Source organism: Cololabis saira, chromosome 19 (genome assembly GCF_033807715.1).
Source record: "Cololabis saira isolate AMF1-May2022 chromosome 19, fColSai1.1, whole genome shotgun sequence".
NCBI classification, from domain to species: Eukaryota; Metazoa; Chordata; class Actinopteri; order Beloniformes; family Belonidae; genus Cololabis; species Cololabis saira.
This window is the reverse complement of record NC_084605.1, coordinates 13,680,261-13,696,339: the sequence shown is the minus strand read 5'-3', so window position 1 is coordinate 13,696,339 and position 16,079 is coordinate 13,680,261.

The window sequence follows — 16,079 nt, the reverse complement described above, 5'->3', positions numbered from 1 at the left end:
AGATTTAAATCTTTGAAACAGTGGTGGGATTGTGGGAAGACTGAGATAAAACAGCTCTGTCAGCAGTACACTCTCAATGTCACACGGGACATTACCAGATCAATGGAAGATCTAGAGACTGAAGTTGTGGAGCTACAGAGTGTAGTAGACTCCACTGGAGATCAGGGTCATATTGAGGATCTCAAGTCTAAAACTTTTGCTCTTAGGGACCTACTGGGCACTAAGGCTCAGGGGGCGCTGGTCAGATCACGGTTCAAGAGTGTGGAGCTGATGGACGCACCATCCAAGTTCTTCTTGGGGCTTGAGAAGAAGAATGGACAGAGCAGGTCTATCATGCTCTGCGCTCTGCTGCAGGAGAGGAACTCAGAGATGCCAATGCCATAAGGAGACGGGCAGTGGTGTTCTACTCTGAGCTGTATAGCAGTGAGTACAGAAAAGACAACGAACTGTTTGGATCCTTCTGCAATGAGTTGCCTAAAGTCCCTGATGACATGAATGCTGGGCTGGGGGAACCTCTCGTGCTGGAGGAGCTTTTCGCAGCACTGCAGGGCATGGAGGGAGGAAAGGCTCCTGGCATCGACGGCATTCCTGCAGAGTTTTATAAAGAATTCTGGAAGGACATAGGTGAAGATCTCCTATCGGTTTTTAACGAGAGTTTCAAAGACTTGTGCCTACCGCTGAGCTGCAGGAGAGCAGTGATAACTCTGCTGCCAAAAAAGGGGGATCTTCAACAGATCAAGAACTAGCGTCCAGTGTCTCTTCTCTGCACGGACTACAAGATCCTGTCCAAAGCGCTGGCCAACAGACTGAGGGAGGTGATGGACCTGGTTATCCATCAGGACCAGACGTACTGTGTGCCTGGTAGGTCCATCTTGGACAATGTGTCTTTAATTCGTGACATTTTGGACATCTCTGGTTCATTGGGCTTTAAAACTGGTCTAATTTCGTTAGAACAGGAAAAAGCTTTTGACAGCGTTGAGCACCTTTACTTTTGGAAAACAATGGAGGGTTTTGGCCTCAGCCCAGGTCTTATAGCTATGATCAAAGTTTTGTACCAGTACATTGAGAGTGTGCTGAAGATTAATGGGGGTCTGAGTGCCCCTTTCAAAGTGTGTAGAGGGGTGCGACAGGGCTGTTCGCTCTCAGGAATGTTATATTCACTGGCAATTGAACCCATGCTGTGTAAAATCCGTAATGTCAGTGAAGGCCTGCTTTTAAAATATTTTAATAAGAGGCACATTTTATTGGCTTATGCAAATGATGTGGTTATTTTTGTTAAAAGGTTAAGGATTTTGGGGTTCTGTCAGCAGCAAAAGTAAACTGGGATAAGAGCGAGGCACTGGCAGTTGGGAAATGGGAGGGAGGTCTGCCCAGGTTACCAGGGGGGTTGGAGTGGAGAACTGACGATCTTAAGTACCTTGGGGTGTATGTCGGAAATGAAAGAATTGTTCAGAACAATTGGGAGGGTGTAATAGAGAAAATGGAAGGGAAACTCAACAAATGGAAATGGCAGAAACCACACATGTCCTACAGAGGCAGGTCACTGGTAGTAAACAATTTGGTGGCTTCTGCTCTGTGGCATAGACTGGCCTGTATGGAGCCCCCTAAAGGCCTGATACAAAAGGTAATGGGCATTTTAGTTGACTTCTGGGACAAGCTGCATTAGGTTGTGGCTGCCCTCTCGTGTACTGCTGAAGGAAGTACAGGCAATCTCCCTTGCTGTTGGTCTTTTCTCCCACACAATGCTGAAGAGCTCTGATGAATGCTCTGTAGGAAAGAGAATCTCCATCAAAAACTGGAATTTCTCTTAATGGCAGGAAATTTTTGAATTTGAACTTTGCTGTTGCACCAGAAGCTCCGTTATCTGGTTTTGTTTATGTAATAGACTATAGAAATTACTGTCCTGGACATAAGAAGATGGTATATACATACTTGAATCCAACGGTTGTGTTGCTGCTCCATGTGCTTGAAATTCTGATGAATTTCAAAGACTTGGAGCAGTTGGTTACTGCTTTAGGTACTTGTTGACATGGTTGTGAAAGGACTTGCACATTTTTCTGTTTTAAAGACATGTCACTGTTTTTTCTTGCAGCCTCTGGTAAGGGATTAAAATCTTTGGCATCAGGATTTAAAGGTGTATATTTTTTCTTAGGTCTTGCACCTTTCCTCATATATGATTCCATCCCACCTGTTCCTGTACTTTGTCCACGGTTGCTCATTAACACTGCTAGTTTAGCAGTGGAAGCTGCGATTTCTGTGTCAAGTTTAAGCTGTTCCCTTTGATGTTCTCACTCTGCCCTTTATTACCATCGACTTCATTGTCCACCGGATTAGGTTTAGAAAGCGCTTTTTCAATTTGCAGTTCATCATCCATTGTGCGTCGGTAGCTTTGTAAACAGTAGTAGGCTACTCACAACTTGACAGTCGCGCTGGTTGTTGTAGTGATGTCCCACTGACCTGTTTGTCCTTTTCTTTTTTTTTTTTTACTCACGGATTGTAACGAAAGAATCCATTTCAAACTCCACTTGTCAGCTGATCGCCCGGTGCAGCTCGGTTCCAGTCAAGCAGCAACGCATCAGATCCAACTCGATCCATTTGCAGCAGTCTCCTTAGTAGCGCTACTTCACCATTTACAACTGTCCCATTGACAAATCTCATGTGCTTCTTCTTAGCGAGTTTGTGACTTTTTGTGTGATGACTATTACTACTCAAAAGTCCCCTCAGGTATTGCTTTACTGGGACATAAAAGTTTGGACGCGTGAACTCAAATACACGACTTCTCCCACATTTTAACAGCGTTTATTCCAGTGTAAACTCCAAAGAACATGTGCATGGCTACACGCGGTCACAAACTGTGTGCTCATCCTGGTCTCAATCACCTGCAATCAATCTCACCTGTCCGTGAGCTCACCTAAATTACCTCTTGCACCCATACACCAACAAGCGTTCAATAAATGACAACAACAAATAAAGAACAAACAATCAATGATCAAATGTATATAATGGCTGCAACAGCCAGTATGTCCTCAGATACTGAATTAAAAATGGTTTTAAAAAGGGAGGTTGGGATTGGATCAAGGGAACACGTGGAATGGCCAGGTACCTCAATGCTGCTGCAGGTCCATCTTCTCTGTTTCCCGGATCTCTCCTTCTCCCTCTTCCTCTCCTCTCCCTCTGCTCTTCAGGTTTTTATACAAGCTAATGGACGTTAACATTAGAGCTAGCCAGTTAGGTTAAGTTACAAGGTTGGTAAACGTTGTAACTGTTTCTTGCCTTCCTCTACCCTGACTTTATTAATTCCAGCTTCACCGTCACCACCCTTTTTAAAATATTTGTGTAGAGAATCTATGAGGCCTCTATTTTCTTCTTCTCTACTTCTCTTTTCTCTTCTTTTCTGAGCACCGGACTTGTGCTGACCGGACATTTTGACCATTCTAATGGTTGAATTAAATGATAACATCAAATTTTGATCAGCGGCTAAACCATTTTTGTGTTGGGGGTTCTTGACCACAAGGACAATTAGGAAGAAAACAAATAACAAGCTTTTTAAGAAGAAGCACTCATTCAACCTCACTTTGATTGTGGAGTTCATGTCTGGTACCGTGACGCCACTAAGGCTCTGAAAACCAAGCTCCAGACAGCTCAAAACAAACTGATAAGGCTTCTGCTCAATCTTCTATCTCGGGCTCACCTAACAGCAAACCATATGCTCAGCGTGGGATGGCTCCTGGTAGCCGACAGAGTACAGTTTCTTGCATTGATTTTGGTGTACAAGATACACTACTCCTCCAAAATACCCTTGTACTTGTCTAAATAATTTCAAAATGTAAAAGATGTTCACCACCATAACACTAGAGGCAGCTCCACATATCACTTTCAGCCCAGGGTTAACTCCAAGAAAGGTTCAAATTCGTTTGCATCCTATTCTACCAACATGTGGAATTCCTTACCGACAGCCATAAAAGAGAGCAAATCCCTAATCTCCTTCAAGTCTGCCCTAAAAAGCCACCTACAGGAGGCTGCTACTCGTAACTGGGAATAATCAAAGCCTCTACTGCACATCCCGCTGTTCCTTCTGATTATTGCTTCTTGTTTTTGTTTTGTTTTCTGCTTTTGTTTTGTATTACCTAGCTTATTCTATTTGTCTCATCACCTTTTTAGTCTCTCTCGGTGCAAAATAAGAGTACCGGTAATTCCCCCCTTTTCATTTTTTTTTTTTACAATCTTCCCTACAAAGTACCGCTTCTTGTATGTCATTCAATGTTATATGAGTTAAAAAAAAGGTCTCCAATGTAAACAAGTGTAATGCTTTCTTGGAATAATGCCTTTTAGTTGACTTTGTATCAGCGAATCTGTACGGTCATGAAACTGTACCTGATCCTATGCAATTCTTCGAATAAATTCTTCAATCTATCAATCAATATGTAACTCAAATACTACATATTTTTTCCACAAATAGGCATATTTTGAAACATTTTGAAAAATGATTCCATAATTTAATGTAGGCTGACCAAACGTCCTCTTTTCCCCGGACATGTCCTCTTTTTACGTCCTGTCCGGGGCGTCCGGGCGGGTTTTATAAATTGATGATAATGTCCGGTTTTCCTTTTGTGTGTGTGTATATGTGTGTGCGCGCGCTAAATCGACGCAGAGCCCACGCCGTAAGGTACGCGGCGGTGCGCAACGTACGTGCGGGTCGCTGCGTACCATACGGCGTAGGTTCTGCGTTGGTTTAACGCGGAACCATAAATCAGTTTACGGAGGTCCCGGGAGTCGAAAGTGTGCCAGAAAGCATTACCTCCTGAAATAAAAACGGTCAAAATCATCCCCCTTGAAATAAAAATGAATGTGGTTTTACTGCTATTTCAGCATTTAGAGTTATCACCAGAAAAATAACAGCAGAAAAATAAGTAAATTTTCACTTGAAATAAGTAGAAAAATCTGCCAGTGGGACAAGATTTATCTTCTTATTACAAGCAAAAAAATCTTGTTCCACTGGCAGATTTTTCTACTTATTTTAAGTGAAAACCTACTTGAAACAAGTGAAAATTGATGTTTTTTCCAGTGATGAGTCTTGTTTAAAGTCTAATGAGATTTTTATGACATGTCCATACCTCCACAACTAAAATAAGACATTTTAACTAGAAATAAGACCAATATTCTTGTTAAGATTTTGGGTTTTTGCAGTGATCCATTTTACTTATCCTGTGAAGGACAGAGTCATATTGATAAGTTCAGAAAAGTGTTTTTTATTGTTGTGTTTTGATGTATTTGATGTAAGCCCAGTGGATATTTAAAGCTTACAGAAGGCTGCATTTAACTGCTGCTATTCCTGCAGTATTTCTGCAGGTGTTTTGGTCACTGCTATTATTTGTAATATATTATATTATTTGTAATCAGCACAATCTGTCCCCATATGATAAAATCCACCATCCCCCCTGATTTTTTTTTACAATTCGAGTACTGACTGTAACTGTAATTATTTTAGACATAATAAAAAAGTTGAGTAACTTCTGAGAAGCCTATCTGAATTTCCGTCTTTGAGAGATATTATTTTGTAATATAACTGAATATTATATCCATACATATTAACTTTAAATATATTAAAATGATAACGAATCTTTGAGTAAACTGCGAGTATCATTTAAGTAGGCTATCTCGTGGCCGGGCTGAGTGTCCTCTTTTTTGAAAATCAAAATATGGTCAGCCTATTTAATGAGAATAAAAAAAATAAAATAATAATATATAATAATATATATATATAATATATATATATATATATATATATATATATATATATTTTTTTTTTTTTTCAGTTCTGCCCCCACGCCCGGGACAACAGACAACAGGCTTGTTTCAAATTCGAGAATGTGATGTACTGCCAATCCTGATGTTCCATTTGTCCTCGGAAGTGGGGATTTCCCAGTTCCCAATCGGAATTTTCAACTGGAACGCCCCTCGAAGTGGGATTTCCCACTGGGAAAGTGGGAGAGTCTTCACCACCCCCGAGTTCACATTCCAAGATGGCTGCCCCGGTTGTAAACAGTAGAAGAGAGCTCTGTAAAAATTCGTAGCACTTCATTCTAGTTTTGGTCACACTAAATCAGTCGTATACAAGTATTGTTCGGCATATATATGCTGCTATAGTGTAATTTATATTTTTTCATGTGGTATATGCGAACTACAAACTTGTTTACCTACTTTGTAACTGGAACACTGATAATTCGGCTGTGACGTCATTCCCAGTTCCGAGTTCCGACTTCCGAGGTAAATGGAACGCAGCATAACACACTCTGGTACAGTGGGGGGCGGTATGCATCTAGTAACGTTGGTTGCGATCCGCCAATAAATTTAGAGAAGAAGAAGAAGAAGAAACTCGAGAATCAAACTGTCGACCAATCAGAGCCCGAATTCGTTCCAAATTGTTTGCTTGAACTTTTTGTAGCTTTCAGTCTCGACAGCTCGTCGTCCTTCGGTAAGTAAAGACATAATTCCCCACATTGTCGTACTTTTTCCAATATGTTACACTTTAAACTAGTTAAACCAGGTGGAACATTACCTAACTAACCGTGGTGTTTTTCAAACTTTATATCGTAAAATTACCGTTTTTGTAGTTTTTTTACCAACAAGTTCGGCCGGTGTTCTGCCATTTTTTGCTGCTTTGCCAAAAAATGCTACCAAATGTTTTTCTACCTTTTGTAGAGCTACAATTTTACTGTGTTTTACTCCCTAAACCACGTCCTTTTCCCCCAAGTGGTCCTTGTCTCTTGCCAAGCCGTTATTGTAAATAACGGCTTTTGTTCTTAATGTTCTTAATGACCTGCCTGGTTAAATAAAGGTGAATAGACGAATGAATATCAAATAAAGCGACAGAATAGTTTTTTCTCTCTCTTTATCGTATAATTTTCACAAAGTGTAATGCAATTCATGTCATGGGTAGTGTATTTTGAAGGATCAAATCGTGCAAGAAATAATTTGGCGTCGCAATCAAACTTTGAAAATCGACTGTGCGCATGCGCAGAACCACAAAGTAGCATTTTCTGGCAGGGAGCAAGAAATGGCAGAACACCGGCTAAACGGCTTCAATTTATTTAAAAAAAGAACATACATAATACTCCCGCTTGGATATATTATCCCGACACACTAGTTTCGTTTTTTGGGTGGGGGTCTCTTTTAACGCGATGTGAACGGTATACTGTTTTACAATGTACAGAGAGTAGTTGGGTATTTAAACTTTTAGCTCGTACTTTCCCGTTTGACATGACATGCTGGAACGTAATCCAGCGTCGCCGCCATATTGGATTGGTCTCCTTTTTTTTTTTTTTTTCCCCCCCAACAGTTCTTTATTAACAGAACAAACAATCAAACAATACAAAAGCAAGTCTTATCAATGAAATATGAACATCAGAACATCAGCCAGGGGGTAGGCTGCTAAATAAATACAGAAAACAAGGTGCACAAATCACAAGTTTTCATAGCTTTCTTGTTATTCGAGTCACAAATACTTTGTATGTACTGTTCAGTTTCCTTTTGGAATGCAATAAAGCATGGTTTCGAGTGAGTAAATTTACATTTATGTATGTGATACTTCCCTAATATTATTATCAAGTTTGTGACATACAGTTCTTTCTGTTTCTTACTTTTGACATCGTGGACACCAAAAAGTACATTGTTCCAATCTAAAGAAAAATCAGAGTCAATCTTCAAGGTGATGTAACGGGTTACTTCTCTCCAGAAGATGGCAGTAGAGTTACAGAGCCAAAATAAGTGTATTACAGTTTCAGGTTCAGATTCACTGAAAAATTCACACACAAATCTTTCTTAAATTTTAACAAATAATGTTTGGCAGGGTAATATCTATGAATTAGTTTGTAAGACACTTCTCTCACTTTATTTGTAATTGGATATTTGTATGGAAGGTTCCATATATGGATCCAGTTCAGTCCGGTAACAATATTAGACCAGTACGGAACAACATATGGAGTAGAGGTGATGTGATGTCAGTCTGAAAGGATTGGTCTCCTCACTGCAGGAAGGAAAGAGTGCCAGTACACACAAGAAGCTGTTCAAAACAGTTCTTTTTCAACGGTTTTATCTCCCCAGCCCCAGTTGCAAGGGTAGTATAAGACCCTGGAATGACCTGGATTCATTTTTTTATTTTATTTTTTTTAATAGATATATTTATTGAGGGCAATAAGAAATAAAAAAAAAGGATTTACAATAGAAATATCAATATTTCCCCCTTTTTTTAACTTTTCATAACAATAATTAAACAAAAATAAATATTAATAAGAAAGAAAGAGAATAAATAAATAAATACAACAACACACCCCTCTCCCCTTCCCTCCCTCATATGGTCAATAGATTACATCATTCAAAATTATTTAACATATGTCTATCAATTCTAGAACAAAAATGAATAATAAATTAAATAATCAAGTCCTGCGGTGCCGGCAAGCAGAATGAAATACTTTTTATGATAAGTCATATTTAATGAACTGATATCTCCCAGTATCCAGACTTTAGGATCAAGAATATGGGATTTTAAAATGTCAGAAATTGTTTTGATCACGTATTTCCAGAAAGCATCTATAATAGGACAGTTCCAGAGCATATGGAGTAGATTTCCAGTATTTATTTTACATTTCAAAACTGTTCTTTTTCAAGGGTTTTATCTCCCCAGCCCCAGTTGCAAGCCTAACAGGGTAGTATAAGACCCTGGATTAATTGTTTTATTTTATTTTTTTAATAGATATATTTATTGAAATAATTTAGCTTCTTTTCACATATGCATAACAATACTGGAGCAAATGCATAATAAAGTAAATAATCAAGTCCTGAAAAAACACATTAATTAATGCAGTAGATGATTCAAATCATCAGCTAGTCTAATAAAGGCAAAAAATTCAAAAAAGGGTCCCCAAATAAGGTCAAAGTTTTTTTTCTAACAGAATACAGTATTTTTTCTGGAGTGCTATATGATGCAAGTTCATTGATCCCATGTTTGGGTGCCGGGGTTTTTTCTGATTTCCAGTTTTTTTTAAATAAAATTTTTTGCCGCAGTACGACCTGGATTTATAATGCTTACTTTTCCAGGCCTTTAAAACAATTTACTGAGCTGGTACAGTATATATGGGAGCTTGTATGTTTATGTGTTACAGAATTAAATGACATGTATAAATGACATGCGGCACTAGCTCAGGTGGTAGAGCGGTAGGGCTGGGCGATATGAACCAAAAGTCATATCTCGATATTTTCTAGCTAAATGGCGATACTCGATATATATCGATATTTTTTCTGTGACATAATTGGGGTTTCCCCCAAAGCATTATAGCATAGCATCTCTGTTAGCTTCATTTTTTCTGAGGCAAACCCTTAAAAAAACACTCAGTTTTAATACAATGCCTCATGCCAAATGTCACACAGGTACCTTTATTAACAGAGGTCTGCACAATATCAAAATGTATAAAACAAATTAAATAAAAATAAACTGCCTGCATATATAGAATAAAAATGCTTCTTGAATAAAATAAAACAAATATCCCTTTCCTGCATAACAATTAAATTAAAATACACTGTGCAATTAATACAATGTAGACAGTAACAGGCAGACTTTTCCACTGAGGTTGACAGTTGTGCAAATAACAAAACATTTGTGCAAATCTCAAATAAAACATTCAAGTCAATTTGTCACAAAATAAGCTATATCAAAATCAGAAAAGAAAAAAACCTTTTTTTTTTTTAAATCGATATAAACAATATTGTCTCGTACCATATCGCGTTTGAAAATATATCGATATATATTAAAATCTCGATATATCGCCCAGCCCTATAGAGCGGGTCGTCCAATGATCAGAAGGTCGGCGGTTCGCATCCGGCTCCGTCCCAGTTTGCTGTCGTAGTGTCCTTGGGCAAGACACCTTACCCACCTTGCCCCGTGTGAATGTGTGAATATAAATGAGAATGTGTATGAATGAATAATGATCTCTGTAAAGCGCTCTGGGTAATTTCACCACATGATTATAACACGCTCATCCTGCCATTATTGTCTGATCACTGTACTGATCACTGATCAATACCTGACTGTGACATCACTGTCGTCTGCTCGTTTCCAGTCTAAACTGTACAATGGAAGCAACAATGATCGTAAGTTGTGTTTTATTGCAGTTATCATTCTCTCTCTCCTTCATTCTCATGTGATTTAAAGTTGTCCAACTCACTCTGCTTTCCTGGTCCAGGCTGAACACCCGGTCTTCCAGAGGGCCCCTGATGGGACCCTCAGCCTTAAGGCCTCCAATGAGGCTCAAGCCTTGGGGCCCAAAATGGGCACAAGGGCCAAGGCTCCGGAGGAGGTGGAGGCTGATGCCCGTAGCCACGTTGGCAGGGAGGGTGGTGACGGCACCAACGTCAGCCTGGTACTGAGCCGATCCGAGCTCCAGTTCGGCCGGTACCAGGGCAAGACATTCCACTGGCTCTTGGAGAATGACGTGGGATACGCCGTCAACCTGGTCTCTTCCCACCAGAAGGAGCGTGAGAGGACGGCATCTCAGTCCCCGCTAATGGCCAACAAGGTAGCGTTTCTCAGCCCCATTTAGTTTTCAAGACGACTCTCATGTTGTCAGTGAGTAAACTGTAATACCGTGTTAATGAAACCATTAAAAAAAAACATAAAAGCAACAAATGCTCATAACAGTTAAAACTCTTTTTTTCTCCTCACTGAAATGTAAATGGATTAGTTAAAGGTATTGTGACATCATTTTTAACATGCTTTTAACACTATTAAAAGTCTTGGCCAACATCCCTCAAATGTGTCTAAAAGAGTGTAACAAGAAAAACTTCACTCTAGTACTCCATTCCTGGCTTTTTATGACAGTGTTTTTTTGCGCCGTGAAAAACGCTTCCTTTTCCACCTTTCCTGTCAATCATTGCTCCGCTCCTCCTCCAAACCTCCTCCAACCCAAGCCATACGCTCACAGCGGCGTCGGAGGGTTAAGCCAGGAGCGACAGGCGAAGCATGCACGGAAAAGCAGCAGGGCGAACCACAGCAAACAATCATAAAAATAAAGGCATGCAAGCAGCAGTGTCCCCTTATCTTGAGTCCAGTCGGTGGCCGCGGGTCTTCTTAGCAGTTTTCCTCCGGTGATTAGAACAAAAGACGCTCTAAACAGCTCCGTGTTAAGCCTGATTTATGGTTCCGCGTTAAATCGACGCAGAGCCTACGCCGTAGGGTTCAGCGTACGGTGCGCGTCGCCGCGTAACCCTACGCCGTAGGCTCTGCGTCGGTGTAACGCGGAACCATAAATCAGCCTTTATGGTGCGCTGGAGAGGAGAGGAGACGGGGAGCTGGGTGGAGGGGGCGGTGATTTAGCGGATCGTTACGTAACGATCCGCCACCAAACCTGATGAGCCGTTTTTGCATAGTTATGCGGAAAATCCCAGAAAGCACACAATACACTGAATGTTAAAAGTTCGTTGTTTTTTGGGTGTAATTGATGTCAAGACACCCAACAAAACACAAAAAATCAAGAAAAATTTGTTTTTCATGTCACAATACCTTTTAAGCTTTCATCGAGTACAGCTGTGGAAATTACCCCAGAGTGAGTAAAGAAACGAGAGAAACCTGCAGAACCTTGTCTCTTTGCAGGATGCTCTCGTGCGTTACTCCTCAACCTACCCTGACTTTGTGGAGGCAGTCAGGTTCCACCGTGCGGTTGAGGAGGAGTACGTGAGGTCTCTCCAGCCTGGACAGGAGGGACAAGCCCTTGTTGGCTTTGGGGACTTCAAACTTGAGAGTCTGCAGAGCGTTTACGAGTCGGAGGACCCCAAAAAGATCCGGTATCAGAGCTCTATTTGGTGTAATAATGTTCTGTGTAGCACAACTGTGTTGTTACAACTGATTCTCCTGACATGTGGTCTCATCTGCACAGATTTGTCAACTACCTGCGGAGGAAGACGCCAGCTGCAGGCACGCAGATGGAGAACGCCGTCCACTATGTTCGGAGCAGAGACAGGAAGAGGGCAAGTGCTGCCACCTCCACCACAGCTGCTGCCACCAGCAGCAGCAGCACTGCATCTGTCTCTGCTTCGAGCAAGACTTCAAGGGCTGCAGCTCGGTACGTTTATATTTACTAAACTTCTAACTATAGTAGACAGGGATGTTGTCCGTCATGAAAGCCTGTTGAAGTTTGTGTCTTATGTTTCAGACCTGCAGCCTTTGTATCTGGGTGGCGTTCTCTGTCTGTGGGGGAAATGCAGTTGAAGCTGGTGTCTTCAGGTAAAACTGCACTTCCAGGTGAGTTGGTAGGAAGAAAATCATGTTTAGTTCACTACATTTCATAAGTTGAGTTAGTACAGTGTTTGATTCCACTTGCAGCCTCCTCCGGACCAGCTCTGGGATCACCTGGAGATCTCTCTGATGCAGAGATGGCGGTAGTTGACATGGGGGAGTGTAAGTAACTGGAATAAAACTTTCCTTCATAACAGATTTTTGCTGAAAGAAACATTGTTATTGATGTTAATTGTTCTCTCTCTTTTTTTTATTCCATTTGCTTAAAAAAAAAAACTTAAGTATTTGGAAACAAATAGAAGACACATTAAGTTTGTGTTAAATAAAATCTTATTGTTTCTCTGTGCCGACTCACTGATCACTAACTGGGGCGCTTCTACTCACCTGCCAAATCCTCATTTCTCACTTGTAGACAAACACCAGCCTTTTTCCCTCTAGTCAACCACCTGAAGGCTTCCTCACCTGCACCTGTCTGCACATTGTGAATAATCATTTGTCATCAGATCACCTTCTGCTAACATCATCTCCTGAGTAGCATCCTGCTTTTACTTCCAGCACCTGCAGACATCTGAGTTTAAAGCGGATTCAAACTTGGTATTTCTTTTGCAGCCTCAGGCCTGCAGGCTTCTCCTGCCACCACGCGCTCCAGGTCGCGACCTCAGCAGAGGCCGGATGTCTCTGCCAGCACCAGAGACCTGACCAGGACACCCACTGCGCCCAGGGAGGAGGTGTCTAGCCCCCAGCTCCTTCTTCCATCCAGAGCAGCTGCTGGAGATGCTGAGGTGAGATGTAAGACGGGGACTGTATTAGGGATGCAAATTATCGATTATTTCATTAATTGACAGTTGATAACCTTATCGATCGATCATCGATTAGTTGATAAGTGGCGTTTTTCCCCCATCTGAGATACAAACATAATTTTTTTTGCTTATATAAAATACAAAGGACATTTTAATGTATTCCTTAATCAAATATTTATTTGATACAAAAGTAACAAAAAGACATTTTTGTACCACAAGGAATATAATATAAAGTGCACTTCAAGGCTATTAGTAGTAGCAGCAGCCATAATAGTGTAATTTGTGTCAAGCAAATTTTAAGTTCTAGTTACGTTTTAAGTTAGAGTTTTGGCAGTGTTCAAAATAAAATTATGAGACCTGCTGTATTGGAGCACATTTTCTTTTAGTTAAAACTGTAGCGGGGACAGATGTTTAGAGAAACCTATGTATGTACCGGGGGAAGGCTGATTTATGGTTCCGCGTTACAACAACGCAGAGCCTACGCCGTAGGCTACGGCGGCGGCTCTGCGTCGATTTAAGGCGGAACCTTCAGGCTTTAGGGGAGCATATCGGAGAACAACCAGAAGAATATAGAGTGGATTAAAAATAAAAGTTAAGCACTGAGCTACATGTGTCTCCCGTCTGGCCCATTGCAGACTCATTGACTGAGCATGATATTACTAAAACCAAACATATCCGCCGTCTCTTTCTTCTAACTTTATGTGAGCGGCGCAGCGCGTTAAATGTGTGTCGCTTTAAATGTGGTCCGGGCGTAATACCAGCTGGTGAAATTAAATGAAAAAAATAAATAAATAAATAGATTAATTGTAATCGTTAATTTTAATCGGGTAATTTCATAACGGCAATTAATCGAAAATTGATTAATTATTAAAATCCCTAGACTGTATTGATATAGATGAGATCAGATGTTGAAGCTGCTGCATGTCGTCTCTCCAGCTGCTGCCCCAGTCATGGCGCTCGGCTCTCTCGTCCGAGCAGCAGGAGTGGATTGGCCGGGTGCTGTTCTCCAGGGACGGCTCGGGGAGGCCTCGGCTCATCAGCGAGCTCAACCTCTGGTGGCAGCCTCCCCAACCCCAGCCAATCTACACCAAGCCTCCCGCATCCCCCGACCCCTTCTTCGCATGTCGGCTGTTCCTGTGGATGCCTCACAGGATGTGGCGTCTGCAGCTGACATGCCCCCAGCCTTTGTGCAGCGGGTCCCTGACAAAGGCTGGGCTGTACAGGACCATCCGGAGGGTCCTGGACATCGACGGCTGGTACCTCATGGCCACTGAGTACCTGGAGTGCCGTCGATGTAAGAAGAAGGTCGGCGGATGGTCACAGGACATTCTCCGGCAGCTGCCCCCCACCTACAGCTGCCAGTTTCCAGCTGTACTCGCGTACAAGTAAGAAGCAGCTACGACAGGTTCATGTAAAACTGTGTCAGCTGCGTTCTTGTGCTCATGACTCGCCACTTTCTGCAGGCTGTCCTGTGACCAGAGGGTGATTGCGCAGCTGAGGTCTCGCACCCTGGGCAACAGTGCCACTCGGCTGCACAACACCCTGCGGGAGCAGCACTCGGACGCTTGGATGCGGAGAGCGATCCAGTACCTCGGCGTCTGCGAGCAGTTCCTGTCCTCCTCCGCCGTGACGGAGCCGTTCCCGTCACCGCCCCAGATGGCACCCGTGCCATCGGCCAAATGGTTGTTGACGGTGTACGGCTACGATGTCCTGACACGGCTGGAGGAGTACAAGGGCAGGATCACGTCCACCTTCGGCTCCACTTTAAAGATGGAGTCCACTAAGAAGGTTTTATAACTTTAATACTTTACTTTTCCTCCCAGCTGTCTGCAAACCTCAGCTCTGTTTGTGTACTGAAATGAACCTTTCTGTTCAGGTGACGAAGAAGCTCGCGGGTACCGCCCACGACACGGCCGCCTGGGTCACCAACGTCGGTAACGAGCACGGGCAGGTCCTCATCAGCGTCCTCACCTGCTCCGAGGACTCTGAGGGTCTGTCCAGGATGGCGGCCGGATTGGTGAGGCGGTACCGACTCGCCGAGGTTCCTCCCCCCCAGATCATTTACGTGGACCGCGACTGCTGCAACAGAGACGGCGTGTCAAAGACGGCTGCTTTATTTTCGGTATGAATTTACGTTACAGCTGACAATGATGCTGCACAGTAGGGATGGGCGGTATGGACTAAAAAATTTATCGCGATAATTTCTGGCATTTATCCCGATAACGATAAAAATGACGATTAAAAAAAATACTAATTCAACTCCACCTTTGTAACTATAAACCTATCTCATCATTTCTTTCTTTCTTTCTTTCTTTCTTTCTTTCTTTCTGGCTCATTTCTTTCTTTCTTTCTTTCTTCCTCGCTCATTTATTTCTTTCTTTCTGGCTCATTTCTTTCTTTCTTCCTCGCTCATTTCTTTCTTTCTGGCTCATTTCTTTCTTTCTGGCTCATTTCTTTCTTTCTTCCTCGCTCATTTCTTTCTTTCTGGCTCATTTCTTTCTTTCTTCCTCGCTCATTTCTTTCTTTCTGGCTCATTTCTTTCTTTCTTTCTTTCAGGCTCATTTCTTTCTTTCTTTCTTTCTTTCTTCCTCGCTCATTTCTTTCTTTCTTTCTGGCTCATTTCTTTCAGGCTCATTTCTTTCTTTCTTTCTTTCTTCCTCGCTCATTTCTTTCTTTCTTTCTGGCTCATTTCTTTCTTTCTTTCTGGCTCATTTCTTTCTTTCTTTCTTTCTGGCTCATTTCTTTCTTTCATCTTCCTTCCTTCCTTTATCGTTTTTACCGCGAGATGCCAATTTCTTACCGTGGGGAATTGTTTTGACGGTATATCGTGAATGGTAAAATATCGCCCATTCCTACTGCACAGAAAACTGGTGTGGCAATAATTACAGGTGCGTTTGTCTGTGTTGACAGGAGTGGACGCAGCTCGTGGTCCGCCTGGACATCTGGCACCTGATGCGTCGTTTCGCGTCGGGTGTCACCACCGAGAGCCACGA